The 25,464-nt window shown below is 46.8% G+C and overlaps 1 pseudogene; it reads right to left on the minus strand.

Moving 5' to 3' along the window:
* Positions 1 to 23,674: 23,674 nt before the first annotated feature.
* LOC136660708 (5S ribosomal RNA) lies at positions 23,675 to 23,794 on the minus strand (annotated as a pseudogene).
* Between the last annotated feature and the right edge of the window lie 1,670 nt (positions 23,795 to 25,464).

A 25,464-nucleotide genomic window follows, 5' to 3' on the forward strand; every position in this document is an offset into this window, starting at 1 on the left:
AAAATAGGCTGAACATTAGAAATAGGAACTTCAACAGCATGTTTAAGAACCACAGTGCAAGTCGTCAAATGAAGTTCCCGAGAGACATGCCCACAGCTGAGGAGCCGCTCTGTAAACAGCCCTGTCTCCCCTTAAACAGAAGTCTTGCTTACTAGCCAGACAGAGAGGAGTATAAGCAACAGACTGAAACCTTTCCATGAGTCTAAGTGGTGGGGGGGGGGGGCAAAGAAATGCAGTCAGGGGATGCAGGAGAGGCAGAGCCTCCCCTGTCCTGTCCTGCTCCAATGAAAATAGTCCAGGAGTCTCACATGACTCCAGTTAAAATAGCCTCACATAAAGGGAGAGGGAGAGACTAGAGCTTTCAGCAATGACAACTCAGCCCCCACCCCTGTGATTGTTCATGTGCTCCACTTAGTTTCTGAGTGGCTGTGCAATTCATGTGAGGCAGAGATGTCATTGTCAATTGCTCTATTCCAACCATTTTCAACCACCGTGCCATGGCACACTGGTGTGCAGCGAGTGGCCCCCAGGTGGGCCATGGGAATTTGAGAGAGGGTCATTCATCAGTAAGGCCATTGGGGGATGTGAGCCCCCTATTGACAGCACAGTGTGCTGCCAATTGTCAAAAAAACCAATGGTGTGCCTTGACCATTTTAGTGCCTTTCCACTGTGCCATGAGATGAAAAAGGTTGAAAATCACTGCTCTCTTCTCTCCAAGGTTCTTCAAGAGATGAGAGCTTCAATCTGCTGTGATTGTGCCTAGTAAAGTACAAATGAATTTTTTTTTTTTTACAATGTGTTCTACGGGCAGCTTGTAGAAAGAATCCTTCTTTTCCAGATGTTCTTCCCCAGTGCCATTTTACCATTCCCAGATGCTACATCCCCTGACACTGCTGGAGAAGACAGCCTAATGTTGCTGCTTGCTGTCCACCATCTTCTGGAGAGCTTCCCCATTGGTTGACCAGCCAGGAAAGCCTATATGGAATCCAGTGAGGCTGATCACATGGAGGACTTGCTGCCTAGTTCCTGAGAGCCATAAGGGTGCAACTGACATGCATTTCTAAAGCATGGGGGGAGAGCACCATTTGGGGCCCTCCAGGGTTTTTGCCCAAATGTCCTCCTCCAGAATAACGAGCTGCCAACTGTCTACCAGAAGCAGTCTTCGTTGTTCTGCGCACATAGAGCCCTTCTGGTTGCCACATGTGCAGCATAACACATGCTCCCAGTTTCTTTGCTTCTGAGGATCATACATGTGGGTGTTTACAACGCTGACAAGTGGAATTATATGGTTAAGCACTTTAAGCCAATATAAGTGATAAATCACTACTTAGGTGACAAAGCACCACTAATGCAAATTGTTAACCTTCTCTCTGCCACTCTAAATGGGAGAGAGGCTGTGATCCTTTGAATGGGAACTAATATAACAGCATGTGATCTATAATTTAATCACAGAAGTCCCTGCAGCCTATCAAGTGTAAAGCGGCCTCACGACACATGAGAGAAATGATGAGTGATAAATTTCATAAATGTACATCTGTCAGTCAGAAAAAAAGAATTGTGTGTGTGTGTGTGTGTGTGTGTGTGCGTGTGTGTTTTCAAAAGAAAAAAGGAACATAGAAACACTATTTACCTTACAAAGGGAGGGAGAAAGGAGCTTTAAAAAAATGATCCTCTCAGAATTTCAATCAATTCTGTCAACATTTCAAGTCTTGGAAGTGTGAAATCAGGTTACAGGAAAGCATGGCCCTCGGCTGCTGTTAGGACCTATATCACCCAATGGTCTTGATCACTGAGAACTGAAACAAGGACATCCTTTTCCTAGTCCATCATTCAACCCAGTACACTGTGTGACGGCTCACACATGGTAAAGTGGCCATTGGTTTGGAGGGTTTTACAAACGGATTGCACCTGTTTGCCCATGGCACAATTCTCCTAGCCATTTCCTTTCCCCATGGAATCAGGCTATTTAATCACTACGACTGTGGGGCCAAGTACCACTTGCCTAACTGTTGGCGACATAGTTGGAAAGTGAGCTGTCCAAGGAGCACCTTTCTGTGCTCCCCCCCCCCCGAACATGACCGGAGCTGCATGCAGTCTTCCGAACCTCAGAACCATTCAGACCACTTTGGTTACATTCAGGGGGGATGCAAGACGGAGAGAGGGACAGGATCATTGTGGGGGCAGCATTGCTGCCCCCCGGATGAGTGAATGCTGGGGTCCTGTGACCCCCCTTCAGCTATGCTACTGCTTACTGTTTACATAAGAACATAAGAAGAGCCCCACTGGATCAGGCCATAGGCCCATCTAGTCCAGTTTCCTGAATCTCACAGCCGCCCACCAAATGCCCCAGGGAGCACACCAGATAACAAGAGACCTGCATCCTGGTGCCCTCCCTTGCATCTGGCATAGCCCATTTCTAAAATCAGAAGGCTGCACATACACATCATGGCTTGTAACCCATAATGGATTTTTCCTCCAGAAACTTGTCCAATCCCCTTTTAAAGGTGTCCAGGCCAGATGCCATCACCACATCCTGTGGCAAGGAGTTCCACAGACCAACCACATGCTGAGTAAAAAGAATATTTTCTTTTGTCTGTTCTAACTCTCCCAACACTCAATTTTAGTGGATGTCCCCTGGTTCTGGCATTATGTGAGAGTGTAAAGAGCATCTCCCTATCCACTCTGTCCATCCCCTGCATAATTTTGTATGTCTCAGTCATGTCCCCCCTCAGGCATCTCTTTTCTAGGCTGAAGAGGCCCAAACGCTGTAGGCTTTCCTCATAAGGAAGGTGCCCCAGCCAAGTAATCATCTTAGTCACTCTCTTTTGCACCTTTTCCATTTCCACTATGTCAAACTATAGCACTGAAGTTGGAACAGTAGCTTCAGATTAGAACCCTCGTTAGGGACTCCAAACTAGTGTTTCTTGCTGCTAAAGTGTAATGTAGTTACCCCTCCCAGGAGATTTGTGATCTTTCACTTCTTCATTTGAAACACAGTGAGACATTTTCCTGTTCAATTAGCTTGCCAAAACATTAAACAGAAGGGACTTCAAATGTTTTAACAATATGCTTCATGCATCAAGAGTCAATGGTCAAAACAGGTCTATGATGCTGTGTTCCTCTTAAGCCTCCGCAGTGTGAATCATTGTTCAGCGAAGTTAAGAGAAGTGTTTTATTATAGTATATGAGAAATTTGACACTATATGATATTTTTCATATCCAGCAGATATGGTTTTTCCGGCAGTTATGATATCCGGCAGATTGATATTTTTCATATCAAACTGGCAGACTGGTTTGAAGCCCACTCTGAGGAGTTGACACCAGTCATTGAGGAAAAGAGAAGAGCTCAAGCAGCATACAAGGCCTGTCCCAGTGAGCACAACCTGCAGGTCCTCCGAGCTGCTCACAGCAAAGTCCAGCAGACTGCCAGGAGATGTGCTAACGACTACTGGATCCAGCTCTGTTCCCAGATAGAGATAGCAGCTGACACAGGCAACAACAAGGGGATGTATGATGGTATCAAGCAGGCCCTAGGTCCAACACAGAAGAAAATTGCCCCTCTGAAGTCCGCCACAGGCGAGGTCATCCAGGATCGGGCGCAGCAGATGGAATATATGGAATATAGATGGAACTCTGAGCTATATTCCAGAGAAAATGTAGTCACTGAAGAAGCACTGAACAACATTGAGTGCCTGCCTGTGTTGGAGGAGCTTGACAGTGAACCAACCCTAGAAGAACTTCACGTGGCCCTGGACTCCCTTGCCTTTGGCAAGGCACCTGGGAAAGACAGTATCCCTGCTGAAGTCCTAAAGTGCTGCAAAGAGATCATCGTCACTGAGCTGCATGAAATCCTCTGTCTTTGCTGGAGAGAAGGTGGAGCACCTCAGGACATGAGGGATGCAAACATCATCACGCTGTACAAGAACAAAGGTGACAGGGGTGACTGCAATAACTACCGCGGCATCTCTCTCCTTAGCGTTGTAGGAAAGCTGTTTGCCCGAGTTGCACTAAAGAGGCTCCAGGTACTTGCAGAGAGTGTCTATCCAGAATCGCAGTGCGGATTCTGAGCCAACAGGTCCACCTATAGTTGGCAACCTTCAGTGTCAGAAGACTATGGTATCGTGCTCTGAATGGTCGTTCTGGCACAGCATCTAGTGTGACTGAAAAGGCCGATTCGGGAGTGACAATCCCTTCAACACTGGAAGCAAGTGCAGTCTGTGCCTGGTCTGTCTCCCTGGCTATGGGCCTTCCTTCTTTGCCTCTTTGCCTCTTCTTTGCCGCATGTGGCCTCAGGGCCGGGGTTTGGGCACCCCTGGTCTAAAACAACAGAGTCTTGTAGCTTTTTGAAGACGAACACACTTCTTGCAACAAACATTCTTGCAAGTGGACCACAATCCACTCCATCAGATGCATGAAATCTAATCAGTCAGGAGGCCAGTCAATGGTTCTTAATTGTCCTCAATGGGTACCAGGGTCAATGCTTTTGTCCAGTGGTTCACTGGCAGATAACAAGACTGCCACTCTGGATGAGAGGCTCCATTGGAATCCTGGCAGAAAAAAGTCACATAGGATAAGTTGCTTATTTCCCCCATCCTTGATGATCAATAAGAAGTATTAATTTTTGGATTAATATTTTTGCAGCCACTTGAAGGCAATAGGGCCCTCAGGGATATAAGAGCACCTGAGGCAGGAAGGGCTCCACTTATTTATGTGAGTCAGCCTTTTCCTACATGAAGATCATTAAGTTCCTCCATGACTGATGAACATTTGGAAGTGTGCTTGAGGCTGGCTGTCAGCAGCTACTGTCCGGACTATGCATCCTTGGCTGATTCACTTCAGTGCAAGTCATCAAAGTAAACTCAAGTAATTCCAAAAATGTTTATAGTTAATTATGTTGTGTTGTGCAATATTGGCTCATGCGGTTATGCAAGGTACACCAACATACATTGTACACATAAATGTTATGTGTTATGATGGCGCGAACATTGTAAAAAAACTCTGGTAGATCTCCGGGCCTTGCTGGGTTTCAAAGTAGCTCTCGAGCCAAAAAAGTGTGAGCACCCCTGCCATAGGCTGATCTAGTCAACTTCCTGTATCTCACAGTGGCCCACCACTTTGGAGACTTTGGAGAACCCCTTCTCAGTTCATGGAGGGAGATGACCTGCCAAATCTCCAAATACCCACAACCAACCTATTGGAAAAAGAATAGGACAAGGGCAGGATAGCTGTTGCTGGCCTCTATGCATTGCACCTGTTTGGCCATCACCTACTTTCCCCATATGTTCCCACTCTTCAACCACACCGTCCTCTTATTCAGAAAGAATATTAGACAGCAGAGTATTTGGTAACCTATTCTTAGAAAAGGGTACATACCCATGGGATCTAGATTTACACTGAGATGTGCAAGCAAAACTGCTACATTTATTTCCCCATCTCCTGTGACTGGACACAATGAACAGAGAAATTCCCTGAAAATGAGGAGTGCAGTTGTTTCCCCCTTAGATACTGACACAGTTACCTCTGCAATACTTGGTGTGTGTGTGGGGGGGGGGGGGGGGAGAGGAAGAATAGACAGCCTTGATCACAGAAGTAAGCCAGGAGCAATGTCTCTGGGTATCTTTTTGCTGCAAGTCTCGCTTGCTCTGTGAATGTGCTTTTAAAAGTTACAATCTCATCTACATGAACACAGGTCCTGTGTTCCTTTGAATTCCTCAAGGGAGAAAGCCTGGGTTTGATAATCAGCTGGGCTTGATGCAGCTCTTACCAACAACTTGTAAGGATTAGGAAGTTGTCAAAAAGATGTCATTAGAGCTTTAGTGATTATTTGCTTTCAGTAAGTCACATTAAATTAGAAATTAATGCATTGCTACCTTTGATGGCTTTTTATAGTTGTCTGCAGGTGAAGGAATATCAGTCACAAAAGAAGGTTGATTTTGTTCTTCATTAATGTTTAATTTGTTTTTGGAGGCGTATGCATCGCAATTCATCTTGTAGTCACTAGAGTATAACTTTGCATTCCACGCCGAAGCAATGGTTCATCACAGGCAGCAACTCCTGGGGGGTGATCCCTTTAACACATTCCTTCTTTTTTTCCTTTGCATAGTGCCAAGCAATTGGGTAAGATCTATATGCGACTGACAAAATGCAATGGCTCCACAGGTCTAGATAAAAGGAAGTGCTTATGCTTAGATTCATTTGAAGGAGATTTACTCCCAGACAATGTCCAAAGCACAACATGAAACAAAAGACAGCACAATCCCTTTTCAGGTGCAAGCTGGACGTCACTGAACTCACTTCTCTTCAAAGAACAAAATAAACTTGTTTTCAGTTCCATTGCTTGTCAGTTATTATTACTTTTTTGTTTGGAATACTGAATGTGTTTGAAAATATGCTATGATGTTTCTACCAGGAGGTAGAAAGGAGTTCTGGTCTAGAGCAGGGGTGCCCAAACCCTGGACCAGGGGCCACTTGTGGCCCTCGGGGGCTCCCAATCTGGCCCGTGGGGAGCCCTCAGTCTCCAATGAGCCTCTGGCCCTCTAGAGACTTGCTGGAGCTCATGCTGTCCCAATGCAACTGCTGTCAGCATGAGGACAACTGTTTGACCTCTCACCTGAGCTGTGGGACGAGGGCTCCCTCCACTACTTGCTGTTTCACGTCTGTGATGCAGCAGTGGCAGTGAAGGAAAGACTGGCCTTGCTTTGTGCAAGGCCTTTTATAGGCCTTGAGCTACTGCAAGACCTTCAGTCATTCATATAGGTTCCATCACAAATATATTCATTTATGTAAATTTATTCAAATTTTAAATATAAATTAATTTTTTTTTTCCCCAGCCCTCGACACAGTGTCAGAGAGATGATGTGGCCCTCCTGCCAAAATGTTTGGACACCCCTGGTCTAGAGGGTAGCCCAAAGATAACATCTGGAAGTCACCAGTACAAGATCACTGGAAGCTTCCGTGAGCAGCGAGATCTTGAGAAATGACTGACAAACTGAGCTGAGTTTTTCCGTCTGCTCTTTGGTGTGAGTGAAGAAGTCATCTCAGCTGCCCTTCAAATAAGAGATGAAGGAGCTGTTTGTCAGCCAGCATGGGAGGCAACTGGGGGCCAGAAGTGAAACCAGACTGTTGAAAGATCCACCTGGAATGTTGTTTGGTTCTTGAAAGATAGAACTTCTCCATCATTGTAAAACCCCCCATGGAAAAGCCTATAAGAAACATCTTGAATTAAAGTCAAAGGAGTAATCCAATAACCAGAAAGGTGATATAAAAATATTGGTTGTTGCTACTACTACTACTACTACTACTACTACTACTACTACTACTACTACTACTGCCACCACCACCACCACCACCACCACCATGGTGATCTATGTGCTTTCCTAACATAGAACCTGCCTAGATTATCCCAGGAGTAATGGATGCTCCTTAATGTTATTATCAAACACAAGTAGCATTCTTTTATGGGTACTCAGATCTTACAACTTTCCAATTGCATTATCTTACAACTTTCTAACAATGAAACGCATTCTCGGCATCACCTGGCAGGACAAAGTTCCTAACAACACAGTCCTGGACGTGCTGGAATCCCTAGCATGTATGCACTGCTGAAACAGAGACGCCTGCGTTGGCTCGGTCATGTCGTGAGAATGGATGATGGCCGGATCCCAAAGGATCTCCTCTATGGAGAACTTGTGCAAGGAAAGCGCCCTACAGGTAGACCACAGCTGCGATACAAGGACATCTGCAAGAGGGATCTGAAGGCCTTAGGAGTGGACCTCAACAAGTGGGAAACCCTGGCTTCTGAGCGGCCCGCTTGGAGGCAGGCTGTGCAGCATGGCCTTTCCCAGTTTGAAGAGACACTTGGCCAACAGTCTGAGGCTAAGAGGCAAAGAAGGAAGGCCCATAGCCAGGGAGACAGACCAGGGACAGACTGCACTTGCTCCCTGTGTGGAAGGGACTGTCACTCCCGAATGGGCCTTTTCAGCCACACTAGATGCTGTTCCAGAACCACCTTTCAGAGCACGATACCAGAGTCTCTCGAGGCTGAAGGTTGCCAATACTAACAATGGAAACACAAGTGTCACCTCCACATAAGTAATCCTTCGATGAGAGAGAGCACCCTTTAAAAGACCCACTCCATTTTGGAGAGTGAGGTATAGTCCAGGAAATGATGTTGAATATAGGATATTGAAATAAATTGTCTGAAATAGCATGGCCTCCACTTGAGTGGGCAAGTCTACACAAAGTGCTAGTAGCAGTTGTACTTCAGTTTCTGTTAAGCAGTAAGTCTTAGCAGGCATGTTTGCTACAATCCCCCTATGGCCAAACCACGACTAGGGAGCCACGTGTGGCTCTTTCTTATAATGTACAGCTCTCAGAAATGTTGGTTGAGCTCCTTTCTGTATCACAAATAATAAACATGTAAATAAGAGATATTCAAGCTTTATAATTATTTAAATTGAGAGTCTGTTAAAACATAAGTTTAATGTTCACAGTGAGTGAATATATTGACGGTGCAACCTGTGCCGGAGCAGGCAGATCGACTAGCCTGCGCTGTGTTCCATGCTGGTTTAATGCAGGCTGGGGCACAACTCAGAGTAAGGGGATTTCCTTCCTCTTAAGCCTGAGCAATGCCCCAGGAAGACCTATGGGGTTATTCAGATCTGTGCCCGCAATTTTGGGCCCAAATCTGAGTGACTTGAATAACACCATTCGGACTGGGAAAGGGGGTTGGGTCCGGCCTGCATCACCATGGCCAGAAGCACTCCTCTGCTGGATCCGATCCACCCCCAGGCCACCAACCCCCCACCCATGAACTCCCCCTCCCTGCCTCCATTCCTCCCTCCCGCCACCTTCTCCCAACTTCTGAGCGTGTCTGCCCAGGCCAGCACAAATCTACTGCCTCCAGACATGGGGCCGGCTCTGCAAGGCCAGCGTACATCCTTGCGCTGGCCTATCCTACCCCCGAGTCAGCATGCATGTGCTTTATATGGCATGTTCACAATGACTGGGAGCCGGCGCAAGGGTCTTGTGCCAGCTCAGGGGGGTAGTGGTGCACTGCAGTACACAGAATTATTGTCTGATCTTTCCATCACCCTTTGGCCACCTACCAAAAATCAGGTTGCGACCCACCTGTGAGTCCCGACCCACTGTTTGGGAACCACTGTCCTAGAGATAACTCTGGGGTCTCTGGAAAGCTATAGATGGAGTGCCAGGTGCTGGTGCAAGTCTCTCAGCCAAATTGTCCCACCACTGCCTTTGGTGTGTTCAAGTGTTCAAGGCTCTCAGGTTGTGTTCTGTGATGTGCATGGCACCTTTTCCTCCTGCAGGCTGACCTCTGGTGTCACCCTCTGTGTGCAGAACCACAACCTGATAGTTATGGAGCAACCTTAAAAGATCAGCAACGCTTCTCAGGGAAGGAGGGGGATTGTCCCAGCAAACCAACCGAACCAAACCATTACCTTGTCAAGCTCATTCAATCCTTGTGAATGATCGCACATTCCTTTGAAGTGGAAGCCAAAACTTTCATTGATTTTATGCGTTTGGATAGCACCTGGTTTGTCTTGCACTGTCTGTTTGTTTCTCTAACATGCTGTTCGCTTGACCCAAATTAGGACTGCTTTCCTCTTTTCTCCATCCAGATTTTAGATGTTTGCCATTCTGCCGGCGCTTGCACGGCTCGGCACAAAGCGCTACCTGTAGAGTTCACCCCCTTTCTTTTTGTTCTCTGCCAGCTTCCTTTTGCAGCTTCACTCTGTGTGTGCCTCCGAAGGCTTTAGAAACACAAAGAAATGGAGAATGTAACAGCCGATATGAATAGGGTGGGAGAGAAAAGAGGGCAGCTTAATAGAAAAGGAGGGGAAAGGGGGAAAGAAAGAGCCAGCGGTTACAGGGAAGCATCAATAGAGCAAAGGAGATAAGGAAGAAAAGGACCAAAAAGAAAGGAAGAAAGGAAGGAATTGATGGAAAAGGAGTTGATGAGAGGAGAGCAAAATGACAGTGCAGAAAAGGGGCTGGATTTTGTGTAGCGCAGAATAACTTCATGCAGAGAAAGCCCAAAATTAAGTAAACTTGTCAAGTTTAAGTAAACTTGCAATTGGTGCGTATTTGGGCATCAGACAGTAGTAGGGCCCCATGACAAAATGTGGCACACCCTGCACATCTTTCAATAAGTCCCACTGAACTCAGTGCGGCTTACTTCACAGTAAGCATGCTCATTAGGCTGGAGAGAATTTGCATTCAGTATTTAACTAGCAGGGATCCTTACCTCAGTGGTATAGCTAGAGGGGGTGCAAGGCACTATGTTTTGTAGGGAGCCGCACTGTGGTGTACAAGCGGCCACTGCCCTCCCCTTCAGAGTCAGGCAGACACCCTCGTTTTGCTCCCACCATCCACAATGGCTCCAAAGGGAAGAGTCCACTCACATGCCGTGGTGAGGCTCCTTGCAAAACTTAGTGCTTTGCCCCCCCTCTAGCTATGCGTATCAGTTCACAAGAGGTTAGCATTCCATCCTGGCAGACTTCATGTATGTGTGTGTGTGTGTGGGGGGGGGATGGACAAAATGGAAAAGATCAATACACGGAGAAGAGCTGAAAGTTTAACTGCTTCTTGTGACACGGTCTAATTACTTCTGCCCACCAGGCTCAAATGTATTGTCCTGGTACAAGATACACTGTACTTTTTTTTTTAAAATCCTATTGATGCTTTCCAGGAGTTCTCAAACAGCAGAAAGAAAAGACAGACCAGTGGCAATTTTGCATTATTATTAGTCTTTGCAGAAAACACCAAACAAGGGCACTTATCCAGAAATCACTTGGGTCTGTGTGTTTCTTTCCTGAAAGGAAAATGAAGAATTCATGGCATCTTTCAGAGGAAGAGTGGAATACAATCGTTGCCCACTACTCCTGATATTTTGCCTATGAAACTAGAACATGATATTTCATTACAAAAGACTCCTTCTATATTCTGTCTTTCTCTCCCCACCCACCCCCATCCCACTCCAGTCAGGCCTTGCAAATGCCATTTTTGGCCACATATTTATTGATTTGTTCGATTAAAGACCTTTCTAGCCTGCTTTTTCCACCTCAAAGGGCAGCTTGCCCTTTGTTCAGGTTGTACTACTGGTATGGCAGCCACAAGAAAGGGGGCTTTGTTCAGTGCCTTTACATGCGGGATGTTGTTTGTTTGTTGGCACCAACTGGGTTTTGGAGGGTTTTTTTCTGAATTTCATCGTGTAAGATCACCCTAGGGAGGCAGGAAAGTACTGATGGTGGAGCTTTTGAAGTGCTACGAAAAAAAAAAAAAGAATAGGTACTGATTCCCTTTTCCATATAGCTGAGAGCCCGATGTTAAGGGGTCATCCCTGGGACTGCTAGGTAATTTACTGGCTGAATAGTAGCAGACCTGAAGCCTTGGCCTGACTAAGCCAGCACAGCATTCTGGGAGCAAAAGGATGATGAAATATCTGGTGATCCATACCAGGTGACATTCCCTCTGTGTGTGTGTGTGTGTGTGTGTGTGTGTGTGTGTGTGTGGCAGCACATGCTAAGTCAGAGTGACTCTGCAGATTTTACTGCTCTCTGATTGGCTGTCACTCATATATATTCCAGCAGGAGCAAGCTGGGTTGTGGGAAATGCAGAGTGGATTTTGTGCCGAAGGCTACGTCAGTGTGATCAGTGATTCGTGTACCATTTGTACAGTTTGGACTGTTGCTGTTGTAAATATTGTACATAGTAAAGAGGCATTTGGTGGAGGACTTCTGCCTTGTGTCGTCTTTGTTGCCGGGAGTGTGTGCGCTCCGACCTTGGGAGATAGGCAAGCCGAGCAGCCAGATGGCAGCTGGCTGCGTGAACGTCTTCTCCAGCTCGCAACATAGCCAATTTTTCAGTGCTGATGCAACCATGCCAATGAGGCATGTGCTGCATCCTGTGGTGGGGAGGCAGTCACAGAGGCCACATTTGTTCCCTTACCTTGGGGCTGCATTGCAGCAGCACCTGTGCTGGAAAATGGAATAGGATTGGGCCCTGTGTCCCTTAAAAGGACACCAGAACTGCTAGTCAGGTGATTATGGGAATGTGTAGGTTCCTCTAATGCCTGAAACCTTCCAAATTCTTCAAAGAGCTCTTAGGTGGAGGACATATGGGGCAATTTTCTGGATCAACATTTTGGATGCTATCATAACCCTTTTTCCTGGACATGCCTTCCCTTCCCCTTGAACGTGTCCTTTGAAGCCTCTATTCATTTGTGGTAACCAGACACAACCAGGCGCATTGTAGGATATAGCTTTGATGTTTATATGTCATCCTACAGAAGAAATGGGAGCCAAAGGAATCTGGTGATGTAAGATAGTAATTCCTTATGGCAGTCGCATGGCCCAGAGTGAGGAACCTGAGCAAAATGTGAACATTTTCCTAAATACCTGTGGAATCCGTTTGGGTTGGCATTAAGGAATCAGAGGTTTTGAGGGACTGTAAGTGCTTTATTATAAGTGTTATAAGTGTTTCTTAGTAAGGGTTGGTTGGCTGATTAGTTGGATTTTTGGGTCAGAGCTCAACTGTAGAGCATATTCTAGAAGACTCTAGACCAGTGATTCTCAAACTTTTAGCACCGGGGCCCACTTTTCAGAATGAGAATATTTCAAGACTCACCAGAAGTGATGTCATGACCAAAAATGACATCATCAAGCAGGAAAATTTTTCACAATCCGAGGCTGCAATCCTACCCAAGAGTAAGTCCCATGTACTATCATCGTTAAAAGCAAATATGTTGTTGTTGGCAACCTTCAGTCTCGAAAGACTATGGTATCGCACTCTGAAAGGTGGTTCTGGAACAGCGTCTAGTGTGGCTGAAAAGGCCGATTCGGGAGTGACAATCCCTTCCACACTAGGAGCAAGTGCAGTCTGTCCCTGGTCTGTCTCCCTGGCTATGGGCCTTCCTTCTTTGCCTCTTTGCTTCAGACTGTTGGCCAAGTGTCTCTTCAAACTGGGAAAGGCCATGCTGCACAGCCTGCCTCCCAGAGGCCAGGGTTTCCCACTTGTTGAGGTCCACTCCTAAGGCCTTCAGATCCCTCTTGCAGATGTCCTTGTATCGCAGCTGTGGTCTACCTGTAGGGCGCTTTCCTTGCACGAGTTCTCCATAGAGGAGATCCTTTGGGATCCGGCCATCATCCATTCTCACGACATGACCAAGCAAACGCAGGCGTCTCTGTTTCAGCAGTGCATACATGCTAGGGATTCCAGCTCGTTCCAGGACTGTGTTGTTTGGAACTTTGTCCTGCCAGGTGATGCCGAGGATGCATCGGAGGCAGCGCATGTGGAAAGCGTTCAGTTTCCTCTCCTGTTGTGAGCGAAGAGTCCATGACTCACTGCAGTACAGAAGTGTGCTCAGGACGCAAGGTCTGTAGACCTGGATTTGGTATGTCTCACATAATAGCAGAACCAGGGGACATCCACTAAAATTGAGTGTTGGGCGGGTTAGGACAGACAAAAGAAAATATTTCTTTACTCAGCGTGTGGTCGGTCTGTGGAACTCCTTGCCACAGGATGTGGTGCTGGCGTCTAGCCTAGACACCTTTAAAAGGGGATTGGACAAGTTTCTGGAGGAAAAATCCATTATGGGGTACAAGCCAAGATGTGTATGCACAACCTCCTGATTTTAGAAATGGGTTATGTCAGAATGCCAGATGCAAGGGAGGGCAACAGGATGAGGTCTCTTTTTATCTGGTGTGCTCCCTGGGGCATTTGATGGGCCGCTGTGAGATACAGGAAGCTGGACTAGATGGGCCTATGGCCTGATCCAGTGGGGCTGTTCTTATGTTCTTATGTTCTTAAGCTTCTTGTTAGACCAGACTCTCTTTGTGAGTCTGGAAAGCAAATATGTAGTAGCCTGTTAAAAGTACAGATATGTAACATTTCCCCCAAATGCTGCATACCATGGGAGCATCTAGTCTAATATATTATAAATAAAATATTGAAATGAATGGAGACCCATCTGAAATTGGCTTGTGACCCACCTAGTGGGTCCCAACCCACAGGTTGAAAAACATTGCTCTAGACTTAATCTTTGACACTCCCCTCCCGATAGGCCTTCTATCTGCAATCCTGAGAAACTGCTGGGGTTGCATATAGACAGTGCTGAGCTCCGTGGTCGAAGGCAGCTTCATATGGTCAAATGTCTACTATGCAGGCATCCCCAACAAATGTCATATGGAAGTGACCCTGACAAGTCAAACATTAAGGAGGGGATTCACATTAGGAATGATGATATGAGTGTCTGTCTCTGTCTGTCTGTGTGTATTCCCTACCAGACTTTCATTCTCATCGGGGCAAGGGCTCATCTGTTCTCTGATTCTGCATCTCCAAAGGCAACTTGGATGTCTATAGGAGAGCCCTGGTGCTTCTGAAAAAAAAAGGAAAATTTGCCAGCTTTGAAAGCCTCAGAACACACCAGATGGGGAAACAGGAAAGATGGGAAAGAAATCTCCAGAGGACTCCCCCCCCTTTTTTTAATTTTTCAGATGGCATAGACAAAATAAAATGCGGAGGTAATGGTCTAGTGGGGAAAAAGAAGGGCCGCAAAGAGTTCTGGGTTTTAACGGGGGAGATAGGGGAGGGGGTTGAAAAGAGGACAATCAAAAGCATGGTCTGAAACAGAGATGTTGCAAGCATTCTACCATGAAGTTCAGAATATTGAACTCCTTTGTTCAAATGTTTGCAGACAGAAACAAGACAAGGAAAAATGTGCCCCCAGAAGTTTGAACCTTCATGAGCGAATCAGTCATCTCCAAAAGTCAGGTGTTCCCAAAGTGTGTTTTGCAATGCTTTAGGGCAGTGGTTCCCTATGTTGTTTCACTTGCGTACCCCTTAGCAGTCCATTTCCATAAATTGTACCCCCATATTAGCAAAATGTTTGAAATTAAGATAGCTGCTATTATTTCAAATTCATATGTTTTCAACTGCTGATCCATATCTGATAATACACAAATCGATGACCAGAAACTAGCAGTTGCTGGGGCTTTCACAGCCAGTTAGTTGACTTCCTTCCTGTCTTGCCAGCCCCACAAGGCATTCTAATACAGACCTGCCTTTTTCGCCATGATTCAATTCTTTTTCAAGTACACCTAAAGGTCCTGGCAAGTACCCCTGCGGGTACCCAAACCCCAGGTTGGGAATCATTGCCTTAGGGTATTGCTGCACACTCACAGGGACTCTGTGGGGTGTCCCTGGATTGCCCTTCCTACCTATTCCTTCTGGTGCTGCCATCTTGATCTCACAAAAGCTCACAAGATTTGGGTGCTGCCATCTTCAATCTCATAAGATTTTACAAGATCCAAGAACCAGGAAGAAGAGGCTGCAGGGTTGCCGTGACCTAGGAAAGTTTGGGAACCACTGCCCACAAGTTATTTTTCATTCAAACTTTTGTGAACCTTCATAATTCTTCTTTGTCTCAGTTTCCCTCTTCTTGTTCATATCCACAAAGTGACAGAAGAAGGGATAGTGGAGGAAGCTAGGAGAATGGAAGAGGGTGCCTGTCACCAGAGAAACTACTTCAGACAGCTTCAGGATCAGACAGGCCTTGCATTTACTCCACTAAGGGTGCAATCCTAACCCCTTATACCAGTGTTTTCCAGCACTGTATAGTGGTGCCAATGGGACACGTGCTGCATCCCGCAGTTAGGTATCACTCATGGAGGCCTAATCAAAGTAATGGAATGTTTGTTCCCTTACCTTGGAGCTGCATTGCCCTTATGTCAGTACTGGAAAGCACTGACATAAGGGGTTAGGATTGTGTCCTAAGTCCCACTGCGTTCAATGACACTTGCTAGCAGTGCACCAGATCAGAGCATTGCAAATGGATCTTATGCATGTTTGCTCAGAAGAAAATTCATTCTGTTAAAGAAGACTCACTCCCAAGTACAAAGGAGTGCAAGGCTTGGTCTACTTTTCTGGGTTTTCCCTGTATTATTTAAGACATTACTCTTTTCTTTTCTGGACATCTATAAATAAACTGTACATGGTGCACCATCAACTACTGTCTCAGAGGCATTTGTGCAATGTCAAAACTCAGATGCTCACCGTAAAAACGTGTATATCTTGTTCTTTAGGGGGGGGAAAGAGCAAAAAACGAGAAAGTTGGAAATAGAAAACCAATATACTGATCTCTGCAACCTGCGTCTCTGTGAAAAGTGGTCACTCAACACTAAGAAGCGAAGGGAAATTCCGTAGCAAAACTAGTGCACTCCAGAGCTCGAATCCAATGGAGCGTGAATGGAACAGCTGGAGCAGCACATGTGAAATACTTTGGAAATATCCCAATGATGAGCTGTTTGGTGGGGAAGAAGACACAGAGGGGCAGGGAATGACTGAATCCAGCCTCCTGTGCCATCACCTCAACAGCCAATTACTGGGATTTTTGCTTTTTTTTTTTTTCCAAATGAGCAAAATATACTTGCAGACATATGAGTCTCTTTTCACTGAGTCATACCTTGTTGGCAACCTTCAGTCTCGAAAGACTATGGTATTGCGCTCTGACAGGTGATTCTGGAACAGCGTTTAGTCTGGGGCATTTGGTGGGCCGCTGTGAGATTCAGGAAGCTGGACTAGATGGGCCTCTGGCCTGATCCAGTGGGGCTGTTCTTATGTTCTTAACTACAATTCTCAGGAAGCCTTGCAGGTCTCTTATTATCTGGTGTGCTCCCTGGGGCATTTGGTGGGCCGCTGTGAGATACAGGAAGCTGGGCTAGATGGGCCTATGGCCTGATCCAGCAGGACTGTTCTTATGTTCTTATGAAAACCTGTTCGACACAGTAAGTAAGAGAGACTATGGAGAAGGATGTCACCCAAAGGTTGGAAGGTTCCTCTTCATTTCCTTTTTGGTTGAGAAGACATTTAAGACGCAGAACTCACTGAAGTAGGAACATGAACGGAACACACTGCGGTACATTCACATGCCTACACACTGTGTAGGCAGCCAAAGTGGAGTCCCTGGCAATTGAAGGGGAAATCATTATGGAAGGATGCCTCACAAAATAGGAATGGTTTTGGAGAGTGGAACCAATTTAGCAACGTCTGCTTGCGGTTTGGGCCTGCACCGCTGCTGTTTTGCTGGTCTAGTAATTAAAGACTACGGACGACGGAAACCAGAAGGAGACAAGAAAATCAGTCCTCGCCGATATTCTTGCATATTAGAGACATGCATAATTAATTTTGGTATTAATGCTTTAAACCTTAAGAATGTCGGGACCTGTAATTGGCACAAATTGTTTAGATATGTGTAATATTTGTTTAGCAAGCAATCTATACCCAGTTAATTAGATAGTATGCTTAATATCTAATTTCCTTTAGTTGTGTGGCTAAATGGTAATTAAATTGCTAAACATTCCTCACAAGTGCAGTGCAATAATAGGGACTGAGTTGCACACTCATTGGTTCTGCAGATCTGAATTAATTACATGGCGGGGAGATTTATCTTTTATATACTATACCTCAATAGGTGCTCTTCCAACAATCAATTGGGATTTAATTTCCCTTCAACTGCTTTATTAATTCTCAATTAAATATGCTGGGTACTGTAGCAGTTCAGATTTGCCTTTTCTCTAATTACAGATAGATTTACCAAACGAAGGCTTGGCTGAGAAGAGGTACGAAGGAGACGTACCTGCACTGAGACGCGAAAGCACGAAAGAAAGAGGCCAGCTTACTGCACATGGCATTTGTTCCTTTGACTTTCAGCCAAATCCTACCCGTGTGTAGTGAAATCACGAAAGTTGTTACCGAGGAGATAGGAAATGGTGTCCACAGTGCCCCTTGCTCTAAGTAAGTGCAGGGTTAAAGCCCAGGTGGTAGCCGGAGCTGTGCTGCACAGCTGCAGCCACTAGAGGCTAAAGTGAACCTGGGAGCATATAAACAGCACCTGGAGGAACTAGTTGGTGGGTTGTAGAAGGAGTGCAGGTAGGGGAATGACTGATTCTGGACTTTGGCTTGGCAACTCTGACTTACCAGACTGACTTACCTGGAATCTGTGGACAGTGACTTGGCTCTGACTTTTGCTTGCTGCACCTGTGAGTTTAACAAGGGAAACTAATTAGCCTTAAGCAGGCACGAGGCCTAGTGCGGAGGAGCTCTGGCAAGACACCACGTTCCCTCACGCCAGTGCAGTGGGGCTGACATGGCTTCCCCTACGTCCTGTGGTGGAATTTTGCAGGTTGGAAGTCTCCTCAGGTTAAGGGAACATCTTTCCCCTTGCCCCATGTAAGACCCAGCCAGCAAAATGAATCAGCTTGGACCTGCACCTGGTATATAGCTGGCACAAGTCTGTAAGAACAGAAGAACAGCCCTGCTGGATCGGGCCACAGGCCCATCTGGTCCAGCTTCCTGGATCTCACAGCAGCCCACCAAATGCCCCAGGGAGCACACCCGATAACAAGAGACCTGCAAGGCCTACTGGGAATTGTAGTTTAAGAACATAAGAACAGCCCCACTGGATCAGGCTATAGGCCCATCTAGCCCAGCTTCCTGGATCTCACAGCAGCCCACCAAATGCCCCAGGGAGCACACCAGATAACAAGAGACCTCATCCTGGTGCCCTCCCTTGCATCTGGCATTCTGACATCGCCCATTTCTAAGATCAGGAGGTTGCACATACACATCATGGCTTGTACCCCGTAATGGATTTTTCCTCCAGAAACTTGTCCAATCCCCTTTTAAAGGCGTCTAGGCTAAACACCAGCACCACATCCTGCGGCAAGGAGTCCCACAGACTAACTACACACTGTGTTGATCTATGGTGGTGGATCAGGCCTATGTTGGTGGATCAGAGAAAGGGGGATCGGATATGGTGCACCAATCCCGCCCCCTCCTGGGCCCAATCTTCCCACCTCCTATCCCCTTCCCCCTTCACCACACTCCCCTTGCCAACCCACACCCCCTACCAACCCTCCCCCAGCCCTGTTACCCCCACTGCACAGCAGTCACCTGCTCCAGCAGTTATTGATCCATGTGCTGCCCTCTGGCCTGTTGCCAGCACTGCCTGAAGGCACAATGTTTCAAAGTGCTTCATGGCACTTCTGCACTGTCTAGCTCCGGTGAAACACGCACTGCGCTGGTGCAAGGATAGGACTGACCCATATGTGCCTTTACTTGTTTTGGAGGAGGGTTTACAGCAAGTCCCATGACATGAGAAATAAAAAGATAAGAAGAAATCTCTTCTTGATTGATCCTTCTGCTTGAGCAGAAAGGCCTGGTTCGGCTTCTGAGATATGCTCAGGTTAGGGCACTTGTAATCTCTAGGTAAATACTGTTATCCAGAGTAGCGCCAAAAAACACTGCCCTCTGGTGAAGATGAGGGTGATTATAGCACCATCCGTATACATGGCCCTTTGCACAGACTTTGAAGAAGGGCCAGCCCATCCATGAGGCCAACTAAGGGCCCAATCCTATGCAATTTTCCAACATCGATGCAGCCGCAATGCAGCCCTGGGGTAAGGGAACAAATGTTCCCTTACCTTGAGGAGCCGTCTGCGACTGTCTCCCCACCAAAGGATGCCGCACACACCCCATTGGCACCGCAGCACTGGCACTAGAATGTTGGATAGGATTGGGCCCTGAAGCTTTTACCTATTTGCCTCCCCTGCTTCTCCTTCCTGATTTGGAAAGGAAAGATCTGGAGTGAGAGGAAGAGGAAATGCAGAGGGGAAGAGGGTGCTGAGTTAGCTGAGTGCTGAGAGCATTGGAAAGAAGGAGCAGAGGTTGACACACCATGGGTTAAGGGGCGTAGCATTTGGCATGCCATCTCAGGTGTGTCAGATGATCTCAGGCTAGCCCTGCTTAGAAGATAGGGCCATGCTTCAAAGAGCTTACATTTGAGATAGACCCAAAGTCAATGAGATTGAACAGAAATGGCTCTGCTGCACTGTGACATCTTCCCGTTCACCTCAAGATCCCCAAGTGGGTGTAATGTTCCCAAGATCCCCAAGGGCAGGAGGTCTGGTCTAGAGGGTTGAGCCTCCATTTGCCTGAAGATAACATCCAAAGGTCGCCAGTTCGAGGCCACCGGCACCCTGCGACCTTGAAGCAGCTGACAAGCTGAGCCGAGCTATTCCATCTGCTCTGAGCGTGGAAGGATGGAGGCCAGAATGTGCGGCCAGATCAAGACAGTAACATCTGAATGTTGTGGTTTCTTGAAAGAAAGAACCTTCTTTCAAACTGTAAAAATCCCTACGGGGATTTAAATTGCCTGCCTATGTAAACCTCCTTGAATAAAGTCTAAGGAGAAATCTGAGGACCAGGAATACTGTTGGCAACCTTCAGTCTCGAAAGACTCTGGTATCGTGCTCTGAAAGGTGGTTCTGGAACAGCGTCTAGTGTGGCTGAAAAGGCCGATTCGGGAGTGACAATCCTTTCCACACCAGGAGCAAGTGCAGTCTGTCCCTGGTCTGTCTCCCTGGCTATGGGCCTTCCTTCTTTGCCTCTTTGCCTCAGTCTGTTGGCCAAGTGTCTCTTCAAACTGGGAAAGGCCATGTTGCACAGCCTGCCTCCAAGCGGGCCGCTCAGAGGCCAGGGTTTCCCACTTGTTGAGGTCCACTCCTAAGGCCTTCAGATCCCTCTTGCAGATGTCCTTGTATCGCAGTTGTGGTCTACCTGTAGAGCATGAGTTCTCCATAGAGGAGATCCTTTGGGATCCAGCCATGGAGGTTGTCCATGACTTTGTGTACCTTGGCTCAACGATCTCCGACACTCTTTCTCTCTATACCGAGCTAAACAAGTGCATCGGTAAAGCAGCTACCACGTTTTCCAGACTCACAAAGAGAGTCTGGTTCAACAAGAAGCTGACGGAACATACCAAGATCCAGGTCTACAGAGCTTGCGTCCTGAGTACTCCTTTTTATTTATTGTGAATTATTTATTTATTCACAAAAGCAGGCAGTTACTTACATTTATTCTGTCGTTGTTGGCAACCTTCAGTCTTGAAAGACTCTGGTATCGTGCTCTGAATGGTGGTTCTGGAACAGCGTCTAGTGTGGCTGAAAAGGCCAATCCGGGAGTGACAATCCCTTCCACACTGGGAGCAAGTGCAGTCTGTCCCTGGTCTGTCTCCCTGGCTATGGGCCTTCCTTCTTTGCCTCTTTGCCTCAGTCTGTTGGCCAAGTGTCTCTTCAAACTGGGAAAGGCCATGCTGCACAGCCTGCCTCCAAGCGGGCCGCTCAGAGGCCAGGGTTTCCCACCTGTTGAGGTCCACTCCTAAGGCCTTCAGATCCCTCTTGCAGATGTCCTTGTATCGCAGCTGTGGTCTACCTATAGGGCGCTTTCCTTGCATGAGTTCTCCATAGAGGAGATCCTTTGGGATCCAGTCATCAAAGGCCGTATAGAAATACCTTTATTATTATTATTATTATTATTATTATTATTATTATTATTATTATTATTAATAATAATAATAATAATAATAATAATAATAATAATAATAATAATAATAATAATAATAATAATGTTGTGTGTGTTGTCTAGGAAGGAGGAAGGTTTTTCATCATCTGATAGGGGTGGTGGGTGGTTAATTCTTAATCCTTTGCTCTGAAGTGTCAAATAAACTGTCATTGTGATAAGATGTGTTCCAAGTGATAAGAACCATCAAACTGTAGTGTTGGAGAGGAGCCATGCAGCTCATTTAGGGCCCAATCCTATCCAATTTTACAGTGCTGATGCAGTTGCAATGTAGCCCCAAGGTAAGGAAGCAAGCATTACCTACCTTGAGGAGGGCTCCATGGCTGCCCTCATCACCATAAGATGCAGCACACTCCCCATTGGCATGGCTGCATCAGCGCTAGAAAGTGGGGTAGGATTGGACCCTGAGTCTATTGAGTCCTGCTTGTTTCAGGAAATCAGATTCTAGAGTGAGAGTACCCCAACTGTATCCTCCCCTTGAAAACCTCCACTGAGAGGACGTTCCCCCTCCAAAGAGCCCTGGGTTCAAACCCCAATTGACTGAGGTCACCTTGAGCCAGTGAAGAGAATCTTTGGCAGTGGCAGCGCTTCCAATCGGTCAATGGGAGCATCCTTTAGAGATGTTCTGTAATGATGGAGTGGGTTCTGAGAGACATTCCCATTTATTAATGATGGAACATATCTGGTGGCAATATAGGTCATCCCATGCCACCACTAACATTGGTATGGAGCAGGGGTGCCCAAACCCTGGCCTGGGGGCCACTTGCGGCCCCGGAGGCCTCTCAATGTGGCCCTTAGGGAGTCCCCAGTCTCCAATGAACCTCTGGCCCTCCAGAGATTCGTTGGAGCCCACACTGGCCCAACACAACTGCTCTCAGCTTGAGGTTGACTGTTTGACCTCTCGTGTGAGTTGTGGGATGAGGGCTTCCTCCACTGCTTGCTGTTTCATGTCTGTGATGCAGCAGTGGCAGCAAAGGAAAGGCCAGCCTTGCTTTGTGCAAGGCCTTTCATAGGCCTTGAGCTATTGCAAGACCTTCATTCATTCATATAAGTTCATCTTTAATATATTCATTTATGTAAACTTATGTAAATTTATTCAAATTTTAGATATAAATTAATTCTTCCCCCCCCCCGGCCCCCGACACAGTGTCAGAGAGATGATGTGGCCCTACTGCCAAAAACTTTGGACACCCCTGGTATGGAGAATCAGGGGTTACCTTGGTTGGGTGTGCCTCTCGGAAAGATCCAGCTTCACCTAGCCCTAACATTGCCCTTCCCTCTCAGGAAAAAATGGCCAAACTTTGGAGATCATATTGATATAGATAGATAGATAGATAGATAGATAGATAGATAGATAGATAGATAGATAGATAGATAGATAGATCTCATCATGTTTTTGTAATGTTGGGGAGGCATGTCCACTATGTTAAATACTGATGCAACAATGACGAGATCAAAGGGATTGAAGATTTTGTTTTCGTGTACACGAGAGAGTGGCGTCCTACGCATAATTAATCTCTGATTATCTAAACAACAATGGAGTTCTTTCCTTATAGCCTGTAAGCAATGTTTATGCTCTTTAATAAGCACGCAACTAGACTGAACAAGCTGGGATATCAAATTAATGCAACGTGCTTGATTGCGCTGCTGAAGATATATCCAGTTTAATAAAGCCTTCAGCAACAGATGCTTGTCTTGACTGGAAGATGGTATTTTTTTCTTTCCTACTAATTACTGCATTTTTTGTTTGTTTTGGGTAGGTGAGAGCCTAGTCCTTGTCAGCTCTTTGCATGTGTGTGTGTGTGTTTTGTAAATTGCTGTCATCTCCCCATCGACCATTGCAGATTAAAGATACAATTATGTGCTCTTGCAAGCAAGATTGTGAGTGCCCTTTCTGTATATTAATAAGATATTCTTCTTTATTGCATGCTTTGATCTGATGGGCCCTTGCAATTAATATTGCTGAGCTTTGAAAGTTCCACATCCATTCTACGGGAAATGCTTTTGCCTTCCTGGTGAACAGCACAAAATACTAGCAGGTTCTTTTAGTCATTCCCCCTTTTTCAGCCTTCTGAAGTCTTAAGAGGCTGTTTCACTTCTGAATCATGGCACATACTGTAAGGTGGGATGTTTGTCTTGAACCAGCTTCTGGGGGTCAGGGGTCAAGAGATTTGAGGGTGACCTCTAAACTGAAGAGCCAAATGGTTGGCAACCTTCAGTCTCGAAAGACTATGGTATAAGCCTACAGCACCCAGTATTCCCAGGCGGTCTCCCATCCAAGTACTAACCAGGTCTGACCCTGCTTAGCTTCCAAGATCAGACGAGATTGGGCATGTGCAGGGTAACAGTTGCTGTCTGCCTGAGTATGCCATCAGCTGATCTAATTGGCCACTTCCTATCCGCCAGGTCTTAAGCAGTTTTAACAGCCCAATCCTATCCTGTGCTCAAACAGGCAGGCTGGTTGGCCTGCGCTTTGTGCAGTGCAGCGTAGGGGGTGGGCTGCCGCACAACCTGGGGCAAGAGGAATCGATTCCCCTTGATGTAATGTGGCAGCAGTCCGAATGGGGCTGCTTGGATCTGCTCCACCCAAAGAGGGTGGGGGTCCTACAAGTACCACCAGATACCACCTCAGGTATCACTGATGGTACAAGTACCAGTGTGTGAGAAACACTGGGCTAGATTCTCTGTCCGTAGTGTTTTGGAGATGTGGATGGAGGTTCTCGAATCAGATATGTGTCACCACTTGAGAAGCACTACATCCTCAGACTCTGCAGGCTTGCCTGCTGGGGTGACTTCTGTATTGGAATCGAGGAAGATCTGGCGAGGAGGTAGATGTGGTGTCAGCAGTGGCCCCTTTAAGGGTAAGGCCTGGGCATCCAGCAGAGTGTGCTGCACAGCTGCAGCCACTGGAAGGCAATAGGGCCCTCAGGGATATAAGGAGCACCTGAGGCAGGAAGGGGGTGTGGGTAGCAGAAGGAGGAAAGCTTGAGGAAGGACAGACTGGATTAATGGACTAAGGAATTGATGGCTAGTGGACTGCTGGAACTGCTGAAGAACTGATGTGTGAATGGACTTTGGAAGCTGTTGGAGCAGAAACTACCAGAGACACTAAGACTGGTGTTTGGCTGCTGTGCCCAAGACCTGCTGAGGACCAAGGGGCTGCTCTAGTGGCAGGAGGCTGCTGGCAGGAAGAAGGACCTCTGTAGGTTAAACAGGCGAGCTACCCTGGTGGTGGGGTCCAGCAGTACTGCGGGGTCATTTTTTGAGGAGAGAAGGGGAGCTAATTAGCTGAAAGTGGGCATAATTCTCCAGGTGGAGCTTGGACTGGGAGTCTGGCAGAACAACTTCCAGGATGGCAGCCCCAGAGGGTCCATGAGAGGAATTCCTTTTGGATTGAGTACATGCTGGGTCTGACAATGGGGTAGTGGTGCAGTGAGGAGACCTCAACCAGTTCCCTTCTTCCTTTTTGAATTCAGGAAGCATAAGAAAGCAGGGTGGTGAAGGTGGAGTGGATTGAAGGGAGCAGCCTCTTCCAATCCAGAGGCAGGAGCAAGTCTCAGTCAACCCCATGGATGTCCAAAGGACTCAGGATAAGCTAGGAACTCACAGTGAGATTCTGCACATGTTTACCCAGAATTTAGTCCTGCTATGGTCAGTAGGGCTTACTTCCAGGGAGAGACATAACTAGAAGCCAACACCACAATATCATCATGACACATCATGTGACATCATGACATCACCTCTGGGTTCCCCTAGAAGAGCACTGGTGGCTTTGCACCCCATGATCCTTCTCCTGTGGAGGTTCCCCCTTGAAGGAGACTCAGAGGAGGGTCTCCACAGCAGAAGCAATGGGGGGTGAATCCACCAGCACCTCCTCCTTTGGGGAAAACCCAGAAGTGACCACCTCATGCCCCCCTTGATGTAGCACCCAGTTCCACCCTAGTTACCCCTCTTCTCCCAGGCATAGGATCCCAGTATTAGACTGAGAGTCACGGACAGGTTCGAACCCAAACAGGAAGTGTTGCAACT

This window comes from Tiliqua scincoides, chromosome 9, assembly GCF_035046505.1.
Source record: "Tiliqua scincoides isolate rTilSci1 chromosome 9, rTilSci1.hap2, whole genome shotgun sequence".
Lineage (NCBI taxonomy): Eukaryota > Metazoa > Chordata > Lepidosauria > Squamata > Scincidae > Tiliqua > Tiliqua scincoides.